This window comes from Chiloscyllium punctatum, chromosome 49, assembly GCF_047496795.1.
Source record: "Chiloscyllium punctatum isolate Juve2018m chromosome 49, sChiPun1.3, whole genome shotgun sequence".
Taxonomy (NCBI): Eukaryota; Metazoa; Chordata; class Chondrichthyes; order Orectolobiformes; family Hemiscylliidae; genus Chiloscyllium; species Chiloscyllium punctatum.
In genome coordinates this window covers 18,783,381-18,802,641 of record NC_092787.1, presented here as the reverse complement: position 1 = coordinate 18,802,641, position 19,261 = coordinate 18,783,381, and the positions used below count along the sequence as shown (strand labels likewise).

The 19,261-nt window shown below is 40.5% G+C and overlaps 1 protein-coding gene across 1 annotated transcript in view; it reads right to left on the bottom strand.

The window, feature by feature from the left end:
* Window positions 1-19,261, bottom strand: part of gpr107 (G protein-coupled receptor 107) — a 217,966-nt gene that overhangs the window by 5,681 nt on the left and 193,024 nt on the right. The window lies entirely within an intron of this gene.

The following is a 19,261-nucleotide window of genomic DNA, read 5'->3' as shown; positions in this document are numbered from 1 at the left end:
TTGGGTGGGGGTGTCCAACACTAGGCAGTGTAGATTTAACATGACAGGGGCAAGATATAAAAGGGACTTAGGGGCATCATTTTCACCCAGAGGGTGGGGGGGGGCAAGTGCTGACAAATGGGACTAGATTAGGTTAGGATATCTGGTTGGCATGGATGAGTTGTATCAAAAGGTCTGCGCCCGTGCTGTACATCTCTATGACTCTAAGTAAACTGCAATACAAACTACTGCACAGTCTAATTACCGAAGTCCAATATGGCTTATTTTGTGGACATCAGAATTTGAAATACAGCAGCCAAGTGAATTTGGCTTATCACAATCTGCACTGAAAAAAATGTTTGGCAGTTTCTCAAAGTTCCATTGTTTTTCCTCCAATTTTCTCACCCATCTCCAAGTATCGATTCCACACACCATGCTATGGAACAATGAACAAAGTTTCCCTTCGTTTTTTTAAATTCATTCATAGGATGAGTGTCATTGGCTTGGCCAAAATTTATTGCCCATCCCTAATTGCCCAGAGGGCAGTTAAGAGTCAACCGCATTGCTGCAGTTCTGGAGTCACATGTAGCCCAGACCAGGTAAGGATGCCAGATTCTTTTCCTAAAGCACATTAGTGAACCAGATGGGTTTTTCCTGACAATTCACAATCGTTTCATGGTCACCATCTTAATTCCAGTTTTTTAAAAAACAGAATTCAAATTCAACCATCTGAGTACCCATTATCTGGGTCTCTGGATTAACAATCCAGCGTTAATACCATTAGGTCATCACCTTCCCAATATTCTGCATTATGAGTTCTAGCTAGCTAATTGACTGCAGGGGACACTACACAGCTTCAATGATTCCAGGCCTTAACCAGCATTTACCAATTTCCATTAGGACTCGTGAAGTTTTCAGGAGTGATCAGTTCTCTTCTCTATAATTAATAATTCACTCGGTCAACTTTGAAGCTCTGACTGATTATGAACTGTAGAACTCGAGATTTATGTTAGACCCACCCAAATTACTTTTAAATAAATGTATCTATACATAAAATGAACGCTGTACTCAGAGGTTTCACAACAAAGTGCAAACAAATACCTTGTTGCACTTCTCAGCAAGCCTCTGATCTGTTCCACACATAACCAAATTGCAAAGCCTGCAGCATAGTGTCTCCAGCACTTCAACACATTCTCTGTAAACAGCAGAATATGAAAGCATTATAAATACTGCAGAGACCCCTAGGGTAAGCACATAAATGTTACACCAATTTTAACTTCTGAGATTTCCCTTTGTAATGTTACAAATTTCAAACCTGCTTTTATGATCATTGATCATGTAAAAGAACAGAACTTTCAGCCATTTTGCAGTACTCCTGAGAATTCTCAATTTGTACTGTTTTTGATATAGCATTGCATTCATGTCAAAAGTTTGACTGTAATAATCCTTGCATTACTAGCTATGAATATATGACTAGTTAACCTCACAGCAACACATTCCAAAACAATATTCCTGAGATTCTACGCAAGACATTTTGCTATGCAGCACTATTGATTGATCGCTTGTTGTATGCAGACCATACAACTACAGAGAATGAAATGTACCGTACTATCATTGCGGTTAAGCCATTAATTCTGATACTCCAAAAAAAAAGCTTGAGTTAATTGCAGTGTACTTACACAATTTGACAAATGATTTTAATGGGCTATTTTAAAGCTGAATTCAATATACTTTGTTCATTGACAATTTTTATTCACACACTAGTAGTAACCTCAAATGCATTTCATTTTAGTTGAAAACCATAACTTCTTCAACTACCTCGTTCTTAGAAACGACCGTTTACAAGGAAGCTTGTGATGTGTCATTCAGACATCAAGTCGAATTCCAGCCTTCTTATGATGCTGACAGCAATGTGGCATAGACAGTGCAGACAAAGAGAAAACCTTGTCGCTACAGATGTCAACACATTTCTCCCTACCACACCAGCAAGCTTAAAATCAGACTCTCCAACGAATAACAGCAAATACCTCGATTTCTCTCACACACAGAGGGAGATAAATTAACTCCTAAACTGAAAGGGAAAGGGAACGGGAAAATGACAAAGTGTAGGGGGGGGGGGGGGGGGGAGAGTAAGAAATGCAAGTTCGTATCTCCAACGGCGGTTTATTCACGCCTTCTGGAAATCATTACCCTACACCCATTGTATTAGCGGAACGAATATTTATAAAGCCCCATCCACCCACAAATGAAAGGGGATTTAAAAAAATTACTGTACACACACACAAAATCAGGACAATGCAACCCACTCACTAGCTAACGTGACTGATCAAGATGTTTCAGAACTTAACTACAGATTTCCAAATTCGCCCATCGAATGAACAGCCCGAAAGGAGATTTTTGGCCCATCGAACTTAAATGTGTGAAATGCGGTATGAATAAATACATCTATTACGTGCCTCTCGGCAGGCTCGAATGGTGAAGCAGAGAGAGAGAGAGAAAAACAAACACCAACACGCTCTGAATCATTGCGAAAAAAAACATCAAACGGGAGACACACATATGGGGACCCCCCACGTTTTCTTTCCTTTTTTTGTTCCCGACGTAGGTTGGAAGCTCGCACAGAAAATAAGCGACACCAAACAAAATACAATTGCACTGCAAACACAAAGAGGGATAATACTTCCCGCGTAGCTGCTGGAAGAAAAAAAAGTTTCCAACATTTTTAAAATTGCATCTTGAGGGAAGGGGAGCGGGGTTTTATTTTTCTCTCAGTGAGTCTTGCAGGAGGGAGTGTAAATCTCAGACGGACCGACATCCCTCCTTAGCAACCGCAAAGCTTTCGCGTCACTTTCCACCCACCCAAAAAAAAACTCCCACAACAGCAGTGTGTTGGGGGATGGGAGAACCGATCACCCAACATTACTGACCGCGCACCTACTGCGAAGGCCAGATCCACCGAACCTTGCCCGGCGATTTTAATTCGTGCAGCGGGATTATCCCTCAGCTCACCGCCGGCGCTCCCTCCGCCTGTTTGAATGAAGCCCCACAGCAACCGCAGCGCCTGCACGCTCATCCGCCGGCGTCGGTGTAGGGGTGGGGCGCGCGCGCGACTGACGTCCTCGCTCGCACCGCGTGCCTGGACAGTGACGTCATGGTGATGGTGATGGTCATTCTCCCCCATCCCCCCCACCCACGCGCGCGAACCCCGGTGTCTGAACTTGGGATGGAAGCAGGAGCGAGCCCTTTGGTTCCTCCAGGCCGCTCGGCCATTTAATGAGATCATAGCCCAAGTCCGTAGAGTCGAGTGCTGAAAAAAGCGCAGCAGGTCAGGCAGCATCCGAGCAGCAGGAAAAATCGACGTTTCGGGCCAAAGCCCGTCACCATTCCTGCCGGAAACGTTGATTTTCCTGCACCTCAGACGCTGCCTGACATGCTGTGCTTTTCCAGCAAAACTCTACTCTTGACTCTGATCTCCAGCATAATTCCATAGGCCTGCCTTGAGTCTATCTTAGATTTAAATTTAACAATTGAATTAGTATCTGCTGCTGTTTGAGGTAGAATTACAAACCTCCATTGGTCTTTGTATTACAGATGTGCTTTCTAACATTTCTCCTAAATGGCTTGACCCTAATTCTTAGACTACGCCCAATAAAAACCAGAAGTGCAGACAGCATGAACTCTCCCAGCTCCTAGCCCCCAACCCCACACAACAAGCCTTATTATCAAATACTGTAGTCTGCAGTTACACACTACCCCTTGTTAGCCATTACAGTCTTCATTAACAGCTATTCGCCAACACAGACAAATCATTATCTACTTCTTTGTCCAACTGTTCTTCTGTTTCTTTGGGCTCTATCCCCACCTATAATTTCCTCTTTATCCCCTCCCCCCCACCCTATCTTCTGCATATAAACTGACATATACCCAGCCACCATCAATTCTGAGGAAAGGTCACTAGACCTGAAACATTAGCTGACTTCACAGATGCTGCCAGACGTGCTGAGCTTTTCCAGTAACTTCTATCTTAGACTATACCCCCTGGTTCTAGGATCAATCAATCAGTGGAAATAGTTTATCTACCCTGCTAATATCCTGAAGACCTCAACTAAATCACCCCTTTAGCCTTCTAAATTTTACAGAATAAATAATGTCTAATCTCTCCTCATAATTTAACCCCTGAGAATCAGGTATCATCCCTGTAAACCTGCACTGAACTTCCTTCAGAGCCAAAACAAGCTTTTGCATAACTGCAGCATAATATTTGAATTCTTCTGCTCCAACCTTTTGGATATGTAGCCTTCTTGACTATTTTTCACATCTGTTTGTGGCATTTTAAAGAGCTAAACACCTGAACCCCCAAATCTCATTGGTCTTCCATTATATTTAACTTTGTACCTCCTAATAAATTCTCTGGTCTATCACTTTTCAGACTGAAATGGATAACCTCACAATTGCTGGTATTAAATTCCATCTGTGAATCCCACCCAGCTATTTTAACCCTCCCCCTCAGCTAGTTTCTCCACTCACTCCCCTCTCCTCTCAGATTGTGCACTTGCTCTTTTGCAATGATGTTGCTAGAAGAGTTGATACTTCTGGATATAGATTTGTTAAGTGTTTATTTTTACTTTTGTTCTATTCAAGGTTAGTGCTGCATGTTAGAACTTGCTTCCATTCCAGCTATCCAGTGTCATTCTCAAGCCCTCCCAGGTCAGATGCAATGTAAATTTCCCAATGTTAATTATATTAAAATAGCTGAGGATGATGAGAATGAAGTTAAATGAAGTTAAAAATGGGTGGCACGGTGGCACAGTGGTTAGCACTGCTGCCTCACAGCACCTGAGACCCGGGTTCAATTCCCGCCTCAGGCGACTAACTGTGTGGAGTTTGCACGTTCTCCCCGTGTCTGCGTGGGTTTCCTCCGGGTGCTCCGGTTTCCTCCCACAGTCCAAAGATGTGCAGGCCAGGTGAATTGGCCATGCTAAATTGCCCGTAGTGTTAGGTAAGAGGTAGATGTAGATGTAGGGGTATGGGTGGGTTACGCTTCGGCGAGGCGGGGTGGACTTGTTGGGCCGAAGGGCCTGTTTCCACACTGTAAGTAATCTAATCTAATCTAATCTAATCCAAGGAGATTTAGTGAGCTCAATGTAATCAATACAGAGCAGCAAACAAAAAAGTCACATTTTAATGTGTAAGTCAGAGGGCATAAAGATGAAGCTGTACAGTGCTCTGATAAGACCTCATTTCATGTTTAATTCTGGTCACCAAAATGAGGAAACTCAAAGCATTTTAACAAACAGTTCATTCCAAAAAGGAAGAAAGATCCTAGGAGGAGGCATGGGCGGCCGTGGCTGATGAGGGAAGTAAGAAACATATAAAATTAAAAGAGAAAAAGTATAACATAGCAGAGATAAGTGGGAAAATGGTGGACTGGGAAGCTTTTAAAGAACAACAGAGGATTACTAAGAAGGAAATACGCAGAGAAAAAATGAGGTATGAAGGTAAACTGGCCAATAATATAAAGGAGGATAGTAAAAGTTTTTTTAGGTATGTGAAAGGCAAAAAAATGGCTAAGACTAAAATTGGGCCCTTGAAGACAGAAACAGGGGAATATATTATGGGGAACAAAGAAATGGCAGAAGAATTGAATTGGTACTTCAGATCTGTGTTCACTGGGGAAGACACAAGCAATCTCCCTGATGTAACAGTGGCTGAAGGACCTGAACTTAAGGAAATTTATATTTGCCAGGAATTGGTGTTGGAGGGACTGTTAGGTCTGAAGGTTGATAAGTCCCTGGGGCCTGATGGTCCACATCCCAGAGTACTGAAGGAGGTCGCTCGAGAAATCGTGGATGCATTGGTGATTATTTTCCAGAGTTCGATAGATTCGGGATCAGTTCCTGCGGATTGGAGGGTGGATAATGTTGTACCACTTTTTAAGAAAGGAGCGAGAGAGAAAGCAGGAAATTATAGACCAGTTAGTCTGACCTCAGTGGTGGGAAAGATGCTGGAGTCTATTATAAAGGATGAAATTACGACACATCTGGATAGTAGTAACAGGATAGGTCAGAGTCAGCATGGATTTATGAAGGAGAAATCATGCTTGACTAATCTTCTGGAATTTTTTGAGGATGTAACTCTGAAGATGGACGAGCGAGATCCAGTAGATGTAATGTACCTGGACTTTCAGAAAGCTTTTGATAAAGTCCCACATAGGAGGTTAGTGAGCAAAATTAGGGCGCATGGTATTGGGGGCAAAGTACTAACTTGGCTTGAAAGTTGGTTGGCTGACAGGAAACAAAGAGTAGTGATAAACGGCTCCATTTCTGAATGGCAGGCAGTGATCAGTGGGGTACCGCAGGGATCAGTACCTCGACCGCAGCTTTTTACAATATATGTTCATGATATAAAAGATGGTATTAGCAATAACATTAGCAAATTTGCTCATGATACAAAGCTGGGTGGCAGGGTGAAATGTGAGGAGGATGTACGGAGATTACAGGGTGACCTGGACAAGTTAGGTGAGTGGTCAGATGCATGGTAGATGCAGTTTAATGTGGATAAATGTATGGTTATCCACTTTGGTGGCAAGAACAGGAAGGCAGATTACTACCTAAATGGAATCAATTTAGGTGAAGGGGCAGTACAAAGAGATCTGGGTGTTCTTGTACACCAGTCAATGAAGGTAAGCATGCAGGTACAGCAGGTAGTTAAGAAGGCTAATAGCATGCTGGCCTTCATAACAAGAGGGATTGAGTATAGAAGCAAAGAGGTTCTTCTGCAGCTGTACAGGGCCCTGGTGAGACCACACCTGGAGTACTGTGTGCAGTTCTGGTCTCCAAATTTGAGGAAAGACATTCTGGCTATTGAGGGAGTACAGCGTAGGTTCACGACGTCAATTCCTTGAATGGCGGGACTTCCTTACGCTGAAAGACTGGAACGACTGGGATTGTATACCCTTGAGTTTAGAAGACTGAGAGGGGATCTGATTGAGACATATAAGATTATTAAAGGATTGGACATTCTGGAGGCAGGAAACATGTTTCCGCTGATGGGTGAGTGCCGAACCAGAGGACACAGCTTAAAAATACGGGGTAGACCATTTAGGACAGAGATGAGGAGAAACGTCTTCACCCAGAGAGTGGTGGCTGTGTGGAATGCTCTGCCCCAGAGGGCAGTGGAGGCCCAGTCTCTGGATTCATTTAAGAAAGAGTTGGAGAGAGCTCTCAAGGATTGTGGAATCAAGGGTTATGGAGATAAAGCAGGAACAGGATACTGATTAAGGATGATTAGCCATGATCATATTGAATGGTGGTGCAGGCTTGAAGGGCAGAATGGCCTACTCCTGCACCTATTGTCTATAAACAGCTCCAAGCTGATACAGTACCTAGAAATAAAGCTCTGTTGTGAGGAAAACCTTTTCTTTCCACCACTATGAAATTACTTGGATTATACTTCCACATTATACATTTATATTAAATGTATTTGCAGACTATTGCCTTTGAAAAAAGTAGTCTTCAAAGAAGGCATCTTACAGATGAATTTGCAAAGATATACCAGATCTTTACAGGCAAAATAAGATTAGAGAACGTGAGTTTAAACAGAATTGTAAAAAGCCAAGTTAATATCAGGATCTCCTATTCACCAAAAGTGATTAAGACATGTAATGGATTTCTGGACAGAAAAGGAATAAAAACCAAGGAAACATTAAAAAATATGAATGATGAAATTAGAAAAAGTGTCTTTCTTGGCTGAGACGGAAAAACACTAATTATCTTATGCTCTCCATTCTGCCTGAAAGTCCATGAGATTTGAAGCTCTGAATAAACTTAATATACCAGTGAATATTGGAAACAATGTTTAGTTACAGGTCAGAAGAAACTCATGGAGGGTGTCAAACTCATTTCACGTTTTGAAGTAAATATATCCTTATGACTGTTGTGCTTTTTGCTCGGTGAATCAGTATGCTAAGAACTTGTAGTAATATTCTGTTTTAATATAAGGGACATCATAATTCCATGCTGAAAATGTGTTGCTGGAAAAGCGCAGCGGGTCAGGCAGCATCCAAGAAACAGGAGAATCGACGTTTCGGGCATAAGCCCTTCTTCAGGAATGAGGAAAGTGTGTCCAGCAGGCTAAGATAAAAGGTAGGGAGGAGGGACTTGGGGGAGGGGCATTGGAAATGCGATAGGTGGAAGGAGGTCAAGGTGAGGGTGATAGGCATATGCCGTATCTCGGGAGTCGTGATCGGGGGTGGTGTGGTTGGGGCGGGTGGAAAGCACAAATACAAGGAGATTACCGCAGCATTGGTGGGCTCATAATACCCGCAAACAGACAGATCCTGTAAAGTAAAAGCATCAAAGGCCGGGGCAGAGGCGAGGTCCTCCGGCATGGCACGCATTGTCCCAAACATGCAACCCCCCAAGTCCATCACCTCAGTACGCCGGAGGCAGGTCGGCCGCGGGTCGCACTCCGACGTGCAGAATAAACAGAGTGTCTGTACGCCCGGGAGGACCTCCAGCCAGGCGTTGTAGAACACGTCGATCTCGTCGGGCTTATATCCTTTCACATCATAATTCCATTGCAAGATAGCATGTACAGGTATTTACAACAGCTGGTACTCAGTCAGAGCAGTAGTCCATCTTTGAAGTACAGTAAAATGCGTTTAGTTTGAGGAATACAAAAGACTGCAAGACAAACTAATTCCAATATTGATATCCACAAATTACATACAGGAGATAAAAATTATTGACATTTATTGAAGAAATATTGATGAACATAAGCAAATGTTGTGCTATTTAGCCCAACAAATCCAGACTGACCCTCCAACCAGTATGCCACTCAGACCCATCCCCATACCCTATAACCCTGCATTCCCCATGACTAGAACACTTAACCTACACATATCCCTTAACACAATGGGCAATTTAGCCTGACCAATTCACCTAACCTGCACATCTTTCGACTGTGGGAGGAAACCCACGCATACACGTTTCCTGCTCCCTGGATGCTTCCTGACCTGCTGCGCTTTTCCAGCAATACATTTTCAGCTCTGATCTACAGCATCTGCAGTCCTCACTTTCTCCCATATAATACATCAGGTTTTCTTCAATGTAATATCTCTCACATTTACCTTATCTGGTTATATTTATATTTTATGCCTTACATTCTCAGGTGGATACAGCCCAAGTGGTTTTACGCCTGGAAGGGCTCTAGCCTGGTATATGACACAAGGATTTAGACAGTGGCCTTTCCCCACTATGTTTTTGTGGTGGTTGCCCAAGCTTTAGTGCATCTATCAGCAGATTGGCATAGGCCTTGGAATGTGCTCTTTTTGAGCAGACCTTAGAGCAACTTTCATGAGTTGATGGTCCTCTAATAGCTGTTGTGTTTGTTTCCACATGTTCACCTGCAAGCAGCTTGTAGAGCACAGGGTCCTATATTATAGAGTTGATCAGGACTAACAACTTTACAGCCCCTTTCCAGATCTGCATTACAAAGTCATTTTCACATCATGGCAATCCATTTTATTTGGCTGGCAAGATGTTGCAATGCAGCTGCATCCCTCTGAATGCTGACTGCGATTTCACTTTACTCAGCAGTCATTCTAAACTCATCACTTTAGACTACTTCTTTTGCACTTGTTTATCCCTTGCCCATCACCATCATTTTGTTATTTGAAATTGATTGCCTATTTTGTTTCCATTATTCTCCTCACAGCACTGACTCTTGTTGGGTATAATCCCTACTTTACCAGCAGTAATCAAGTAACATGTCCAAAAGTATTTATGTGCAATTCTGGCCAGTGTATGTTCACTACAGAGAGAGAAAATAATTAATGTGAGAAAATAAACTGTAATATCTAATGTTATCTGGCCAATAGTCAACCCCAAAGCCTCTCTGATACTGATACAGAATTAGAAAACAATGTAGCTTTTACATTTGAGGCAGACAATCTCAAATCAACAGTAATTTTACTTTTTTTTAATTTAAAAGGTCTTAATGAGAAAAAGGAACAGCAAGAGGTGACTTCAGGGATTTCAAAACTCATTTTTATCAACAACGTGATGTACTTAAACTTAATCTCAGTCAAACAGTAGCAGTACAAAGTCTATGTTGTAAACTCTAAGAGTGAAGGCAAATTAATCAATAAGTAAAGGTCAGATGTTACAGTTTTGCATTCTGAAATTCTGTTAACTGTAAAGAGCAGAATGCAGGGGTTGAGGAATTGCAGTTAAGGTTCAGGAAAATAAACTAAAATTCAGAAATGTATGCTGATTCTAAATGTCTTGATGAGGACAACAAAATAATATGTAAAAATGGATGGAGATTTTATTTAGCTAATAATGTACCTCAACAAAAATTTAGTGGGCACAGTTATTGAGATATTTATGGGAAACACATGAAAAATTACAAAAATGAGCCCTGCATTTCTAATTTATGGTTCATTCCACACTCAGAACATTAACTTTGAGGAATCACTTTGAAAATTTGAAATCAACTTTCAACACATATGCTGTATCTCCCAGTTTTGCCTCAGTCCCATCTGTCATCTTTGAGTCGTTAATTCATGGGAATAGCTCTCCCCACAATGTAACAAAGCTGCAGATTGGCTGTATAACACTGAGGAACCTTTTTAATCACTTCATACTGAAACCCAAATAAGATTTGTGTGTAACATCTTACTTAATAGGTGATAATTGTATAATGCCTGGGATTAGCCTGCTACAACACAGCAAAATCAAAAGACAAACCACAAACGCTGTTTCAGGGATTCCAAATTCTAGAGTCTGTACATTTTTATACATTTTGAAGTTTGTCTATCGACTTTCTCAGTACTTCATTTAGTTATATTTTTCAAGTTAAATTGTTTCTATTAAGGTAAAGATGACATTGTAGTGGGACTGTGCCAGAAAAACTATGCTTTTCTAGGTTCAATATCTCATGGAGAGAGAGAAGAAGAGCCTTGTGTCCCATTCTATGGTTGGCAATGTACATCTGTGAATGTTTGGTGAGGTTAACACTCACTCCCCAAACTTGCATGAGCAGGATTACCACTTGGACATACTCAGAAGTGTAGCTCAGCAACTTGGAGGAGAAATAGGGCAAAAATAGAACATAATATGGCTTAAATCTCCAGCATTTTAATTACAACAACTGAGAACACAAGGACTGTTTTGGACTGAACTCAATTTTTTTTATACAGGAAAGTTGCTCAATTCACAGTTTATTTCCTTTCAACTGAAAGCTGGTGGTTTTCTATCTCATTGTAGTAGCAATTGAAACAGAAGATTCCACATTCTAGCACTGAATGCATTATCTGGTTATTACCAAGGAACAGGTTTAAATATCCACACATTAATTTTTCTGACACATGCATTGTGTTTCCTAAAGCTAATGTGTGGAATTAATTGCAAGGTTAGTCAGAGTGAGACTGTAATAAAGTAATCCACAGAGTCCGTGAAAAATTCACAAAGATATTCTAATGTCATAAATGTGACCTGTAGGACAGAATGTTGTTCCCTGGCATTAATAAGAAATAGACTCTATCCTTCCATTCTCCCTTTTCTGCTCTCAAATGTACTGACACTTACTGAGACACAGTTCACAATGATCAACTCTTAAAAGCCTTCTGAAATGGCCTACCAAGCCATTCAGTTATACCAAAGGTCAACAAAAATGTCACTGCAGAAGCATCTTCGCCACAGAGGATGTCATGCTCAAGAAGGTGGTTCACTACAACCTTCTCAAGAACAATTCAGGACTGGGCAATAAATGCAATCCTTGACAATGAAACTCATGCCTGTGAATGAACACTTAAAAAAAATCTAATATTTCTTCTGTCCAAGCAAGCCAGTATCCAAAACCCATTTAGCTTCTCGGACAGATGTGTACGTGTAGGATACAGATATTTGGGAAATATCATAATTAGGAAGACATATACTGGGTACAGATTACAGCAGAAACCAAGAATTTGCAACTCTGGTATTACTGTTACAAATGATAAATTATTCTTATTTCATTATTCAGATGTTCTTTTATAGAATTACACATAGATTAGCTACAAAAGGAAAAAGGAATGAAATGACTGGCATCAGCAAGCAGATAAGTGCATTCCTGTACTGGTAAACAGAGTCCAGAAACTGCAATATAGTATGCACTGTGCTCATTGAATCAATAATTTCTCTCCTTAACTATTGTCTCTGACAACATTTCCACGTATTATAAATGTACACACCATTATATAGTGAATAATGGATGCTTTGAAGAATTTTTTAAAGCAGCAGTTCAACTGACAGGAGTATAACTCATGGTCTGCAACAACAACAGGAACAATTTACATTTATGTAATGCCTTTAACCTAATAAAACATTTCAAGATACTTCACAGCAGCATAACCAGATGAAATACAAAGCATTGTCAACAACCTAAGTGTTAAACTGCATCTTAAAGGAGGAAGCACCAGCCTTCGGAGCGCTGCTCCTTACCACCTGATGAAGGAGCGGTGCTCCGAAAGCTAATGCTTCCAATCAAACCTGTTGGACTATAATCTGGTGTTGTGTGATTTTTAACTTTGTACACCCCAGTCCAACACTGGCATCTCCAAATCTTAAAGCAGGAGACAGAGATGAAAGAGTTTTGGATTGAATTCTGAGTTTTGGTCCGAAATGGCTGAAGGTGGGGCAAAGGAAGTGAAAGAGACCCAGAACAAGAGGGTAGAATTGAAATTGCTATGAGGTAATACTACAGAAGGAGATTGTAAAAAAAAGTAGAAGGGAGCAAAACAATGGGAGGATTTGAACACAAACGCAAGAATTTTAAAATCAATGCCGAGGTCAACCTTTGCCAGAATTAAAGCAAAAATATTGCAAATCCTGAAAAAAATTGAAATAAAAATAAAAGTAGGTCTGGCTTTTTCAGCGTGGAGTATTTCAAGCATTTTAAAAATCAATTTATGCTGATTCATTATTGATTTTCTACATTTCTTTGGCCATCCATTTTTAACTAAGAAACTTCTAGATGAGAGCTTCCAGATACTCTGCCTCTTAAACAGTTCCTGCCTAGGCATTAATTCACTGATGTTCCAAACTTACTCCATCTGCACAAATAATGTTAACTTCTTATGATTACAGGACCTCTAACTTTAGCTTTGTATTCTCATCATTGTTTCTTCCTCACTCTTAATCTTTGTTATGTCTCTAACCTTACTTTCCATGTGCTCTTTGTGTGCACACTGTGGCTGCTGCAATGGACCTGTGCTCATAATTTGATTTTCCTTTCTTTTGAACACTTCTTACACCATTCCTGCCTCTCTCTTTGCCTTCCTTCACTTTGTCATGCCTTTCATTTCTACACCGCCCTCATTTCACATAATTAGCCTCCACAAATGTATCCCAACCTTTCATTATTCCTCTACATTCCCATGTACTCTCTCTGGAATAGGTTTACATTTCCCTTCAATCTCTGTAAATTTTGCCCTCACTTCTAGCAACAAATGCAAGGCATTCCTGTACCTATGATTGAGACCACCTGTTCAGCAGTCTCTGCTGCATTCTTCCTTTCCATTTCCACTCTTCAAGCCACCTGGATGTAACCCTGAACTAATATCCTTTATTTCATTTTTTGTCTGGTCATGTGCCCCTTCTTTGAAGCTACTTCATGCTAATCTAGTCTATGAGACCCACCTTTTGCTCCTCCACCCATATTTGACTGATCCACTTTCATAATCAGCTCCCAAGCTCACCCGAGAATATAAATGGTTCCCTTCTTCTTATGTAGCGTCCACCTCCTGGGGCACCTCACCTGAAATCCCCATGACTCAGTCTTTTGACCAACGTAACATAATTTCTATGAGACATGTACTCATTCAAACTGCAAAAATATTCACTGCCTTTTCCAGGTTCTTGTTCGACTTGAAACTCTAGAATATCCATGTAATAAAGACAATTACACAGAAGCTATTCCCTGCAAAGATTAGATAACAGAGCATGGCATAAGATTAAGAAGAAAAAGTCTCTACCATTTAAAAGTAATACAAAATTAGGATTCATACTAATACTGCTGATATTCCAGCATTATAGATAATTACATTTATATTCAGAAGTTAATGATTGCACAATCAAACTAGGTGTTGATTTCATTCTTTGTGTTGAATAGTCAAGATTGACAAACAAATTCACGCAGGTATGCAGGTTTGATACTAATATGAATTGTTGCAGCATGGGACACTTTTCCATAGAAATTAGTTGAGACAGAGAGAATTAAATTTTTAATTGGATCAATGCATGAATTAATGGGAAATGCAGACTGAATAGAAAGAATAGTTTAAATTTGGTTTGCTTTTAAAAAATTAATTCATGGGATGTGGGCATTGCCAACTGGACCAATATTTATTGCCCATCCCAGTTGCCTTTGACAAGGTGGTGGTGAGTTGCCTTCTTGAAGCACTACAGTCCATTTAGCATGGCCAAATCCACAATGCCTTTGAGGAAGATGATCAAAGATTTTGACTCAGTGACACTGAAGAAATGGCAATACGTTCCAAGTCTAGATGGTTAAGTGGTTTGGAGGGGAATTTGCAGGTGGTTGAGTCCGTAATAACCACCCTTGTTCTTCAAGATGGCAGTGGTCATGTGTAGCTTTCTCTGCATATGTGCCCTTGGACCCATGACCTCTGACTTAGCTGGTCTGAGGACCACACCAAGAACTTTTGCAGAATATTGAGAGTTGGTATAATATCTTTGCCTTTCCCTCGAGTTAGAGATATAGAAAGGTTTCAGCACAGCAGGCCATTTAGTCACTATGATCATGTTGTTCCTCTGTGGTGGAATTCAAACTAAGTTAATAAAATCAGAATTGAAAGTTAGTCTCAGTAATAATGTCAATGAAACAATTATCGATTGTTGATGCATCTGGTTCACTAATATCCTTAATGTAGGGAGGATAGTGAACCTTACCCGATCTGACCTCTATGTGACCCCACAGTAATACGGCTATGACTCTTAATTACCCTCTAGAGTTAAGAAATAATCTAGCAAGGATATTGATCATCGTTCTATTCAGATATAATCATCTGACATGTAAAGATCCATTTCCCACAGATACGATTGTAATGTAATAAGAACTTAAAATCCTCTCTCCTGCACCTATCACATATTAATCTGCTGTATCCTTTTATTTCTCTATTTAATTGAGTTGGTAAGAATAAAACAGAAATTATTACTTTTGAAATCCTGCTTGCTAATTTCCTACCTGACCCCCTAGTCTCTGACAGCAGGACCCAATCCCTCTACTTATACTATAGATACCAATTGGGGACCAGGACTGTTTCTGCTCACCCTCTTCCTCAGGGCATTCTGCAGCCATTTGATTGAACACAATATATTGTGGAATCACAATATTGATTGATTCACTTCCTGTATTATCAAGCTTTGCATGAGTTATAAACTCAATTGTCACTTAGAAATGCAGCCTTTGTTGGCCAACAAATCTGCAGCAGTCTTGGATCTAATGATGAATTTTAGTGTTATTTTAAGGTTGAAGGGATTAAAACTGAGGTAGAGAATCTAAAAGCTAAGCATCATCAAGATACAGTACCATGTACTGAAAACGTACTCTAGGGAATATTCCACTTAGTCAAGTGGAATCGGCAGACAAGAGCCTCCTGTTTTTGTTGTGTGTTATGCCAGTGAGCTTACACAAAACAAAGGAAAAAAAGAATCAAATTTAGCTCGACCATTAAAAGTGAAAACAATTTTACCCTCTTTCACACAAAAAAAATTAAACGTGAGATTGTAAAAGTGAAACACGACACACCTGATGTTAATAAGCTTCCAATTTGTACCTACGTCCTCAAACAAGATCTAAGCTTTTATAATGTATTTGTTTAAAACATGTACAGTAACAGGCTGTCCAACTTTAAATGTGGTTGTCCTGGTCTCTCATCCACAATACTAATCACCTGAGTTCATAACTGAAGAGTAAAAACAGAAAAGGGTGAATGTACTCAGCAGATAGAGCAGTATCTGTAGTTAGGGAAACATAGCACACTGCAAGTTGAAAACCCTATATAACTAATGGTCAGTTTACCCCCACTCCCTATAATGTTATAGGGATATATCCATTTATTGGTGACAATGACCTGGAGGTGCATTCTGTAAGGTACTGTGTTGTGAAGTCTCAAAGAATATGTTCAGTTGTACATTATACTGGGAGACCACAGGAGATGAGGAAATCAACAAAAGAGAAAACAGCATACCTGGATTAATTCCCTTCAATCTGCATGCCACAAATGCATTTGTCTTGACAGTATCAGTTAGTTTGTAGAGACAAAGATCTGTTCTGACATTGAGAATATTTGACAGTCCTGTGTGGCACTCTCAGTGCCCTGTCTTTGAACAGGCCTAGCAACTCAAGACTGGACAACAGTGAGGCATTCTGGGTCACCAGCAGTAGCAAATTCATACTCCAACACACACAGTAACCTCAAAGTCTGGCATATCCTCAACTCCACCATTACTCTCAAGCCAGGGAATCAACCCTGTTAAATGAAGAGTGGAGGACAGAATGCCAGGAGCAGCATTAGGCATACCTAAAAATGAGGTGTAAACCTGGTGAAGTTACAACACAAGGCTACTTGTGTACAAAACAGCATAAGCAATAAAACATAGCCTGAGCCGAATGATTTCACAACCAATGGATCAGATTTCACCTTTGCAGTTCTGCCGCAATCAGTCGTGAATGGTGCTGGACAATTAAACAACCCGTTGAAGTCTGAGGATCTGCAAATATCCCATACTCAATAAATGGGGGAACCACAGCATATCAGTGCAAAAGACTGAAGTACTTCCAACAACCTTCAGCCAGATGTGAAAAGTGGATGATCTACCTCAGCCTCCTTCAGATGACCACAGCAGCACAGATGCCAAGTTTCAATCAATTTTATTTACTCCACTTCACAGCAAGTAATAGTTGGAGCAAGTGGGTACTGCAAGGGCTAGAGGTCCTGACAACATTCTGGCAGTAATGCTAAAGATTTGGCCTCCAGAACTTCGTGTGACCTGAGCCAAGCCGTTCCAGTACAGTTACAACACTACCATACACTTTCAACACTGCCATCCATCTGACAACAGTGGAAAATTGCCCAGGTATGTCCTGTGAACAAAACGCAAGACAAATCCAACCCAATCAATTACTACTGTCAGTCTACTCTTGATCATCAACATTGATAGAAAGCGCCATCAACTGTCCTATCAAGCATCACTTCTTCTGCAATAACCTGCTCATGGGCACTTGGTTTGAAATTCGCCAGGAATACTAAGATTATGACCTCATTACAGCTTTAGCTCAAACATGAATAAAAGAGCTGAATTCCATACTTCCAAATTTAAGAGGCCCTATCAAAATTTGAGTCAATGAGAATTGAGAGAAAACATCTCCACTGGATTGGAGTTGCATCTTGGACAAAGGATGATGATTATGGTTGTTGGAGGTCAATTATCCCAGATCCAGGACATTGAGTTCTTCAGTGTACTGTGCTAGGTCCAATAATCTTCAGCTGCTTCATCAATGATCTTCCATATTATGAAGAAATGTTCACTGATGATTGCATATTGTTCATGATCATTCATGACTCCTCAGATACTAAAGCAATCCACATCCACATACAGAAAGACCTGGACTAAATCCAGGTTTGGGTTGACAAGTAACGTGCATGTCATACAAGTGCCAGGCACTGACCATATCCAACAAGAGACAATCAAACCATTGTCCCTTGACATTCAATAAGATTACTAACATTGAATCTCCTATTATCAATATCATGGGGGTTAATATTGACCAGAAAGTGAACTAGACTACCAACAGAAATACTCTGGCTACAAGTTCAAGTCAGAAGGGAGAAATGCTATATTGAGTAACTCACCTCCTGATTTTGCAAAGCCTGTTCAACATCTTCAAGGCACAAGACTTCCCACTTGTCTGGATGAATGCAGTTCCACATGCAAGAAGCGTGTCACCAGGACAAAGCAGTCTGCTGGATGGCCACCACATCCAGAAACATTCCTTCTTCAATACCGATGCTCAGTAGAAACAATGTGTACCATCAACAACATGCACTATGGAAATTCACCAACACTTCAAACCCATGACCATTACCATCTTGAAGGACAAGGGCAGCAGATACATGAGAACACCACCTGCAATTCCCTCTCCAAGCCATTCTTCATCCTGACTTGACAATACATGATTCATTCAGTGTCACTGAGTCATAATCTTAGAACTCTCCATTAAAACTGTTGGTCTCCCCCTTCAATATGGACTACAGCATTTTAAGAGACAGCTCAGCACCAGCTTCTTAGGGGATGAGCAATAAATGCTGGCCAATCAGAGATGCCCACAGCCCCTAACTGAATTTTAAAAAGCTCTGATACTTCAATTTACCTCGTCAACATCATACTTGACCTGCAAAACTGTCACAGTGCACTCTCATTATTGATTACTTATTCAATATGAAGTTAAAGAAGCAGATTTTTTTTTGCTGTCCAATATTAGGAATGCAAAGCTAGCCAGTTAAACCCTGCCAGAGATTCTGTAGGTTCATCTTCCTGGACCCCCACTAAAGTTGAAATGAACAATACCTAACTTCTAATGCCCTGGTAAACTGAGCTTAATTACAAACCCAACATAAGACCACCAAACACCTGCCTAAAATATATTGCCAGTCTCTTTTCCAAGCTCATCCCCACTGCCACTTCAACATTTAATCATCTTTGTCACATCTCAACTTCATCTGTGATCTCAGTGGAAAATCCCTCTACATCCTTGCTTCTTGCTATTTCCTCCAGCCATATGTCTCTGCTTTGACATTTATCTCTTTCAATTCTGGTCTATTCTCTTCTCTTCCTAACTGTCATTGTCAGAGATTTCTGCCTTCTTCCACTCACTTACAGCAGACTGCCATCATGTCTGTCTTCAACATCTCCAGCAGCTTCCTTAGAACCTACTTCTCAATATTTTCCTTCACTTACATCTCTTAATTCTCCTTTCTCCTGCTCAAGCCAAAGCCAAAGTAAGATATTTGTAAAAGAGTACATTTCAGGAGTATCAGCAGCTCAAGACATACCCAACTAAACAGCTTTGGTGCGTTTTCCACTATGATTGATAATTGATCTTAAGACTTGCTTTTGGCTAATATTCACCCTTTTGTAGAAGCAATAGAAATGGGAATTAGGAGAAGATAATCTGTTTGTTTCAGATCTGCAAATTCAGCAAAAACTGGTGTACA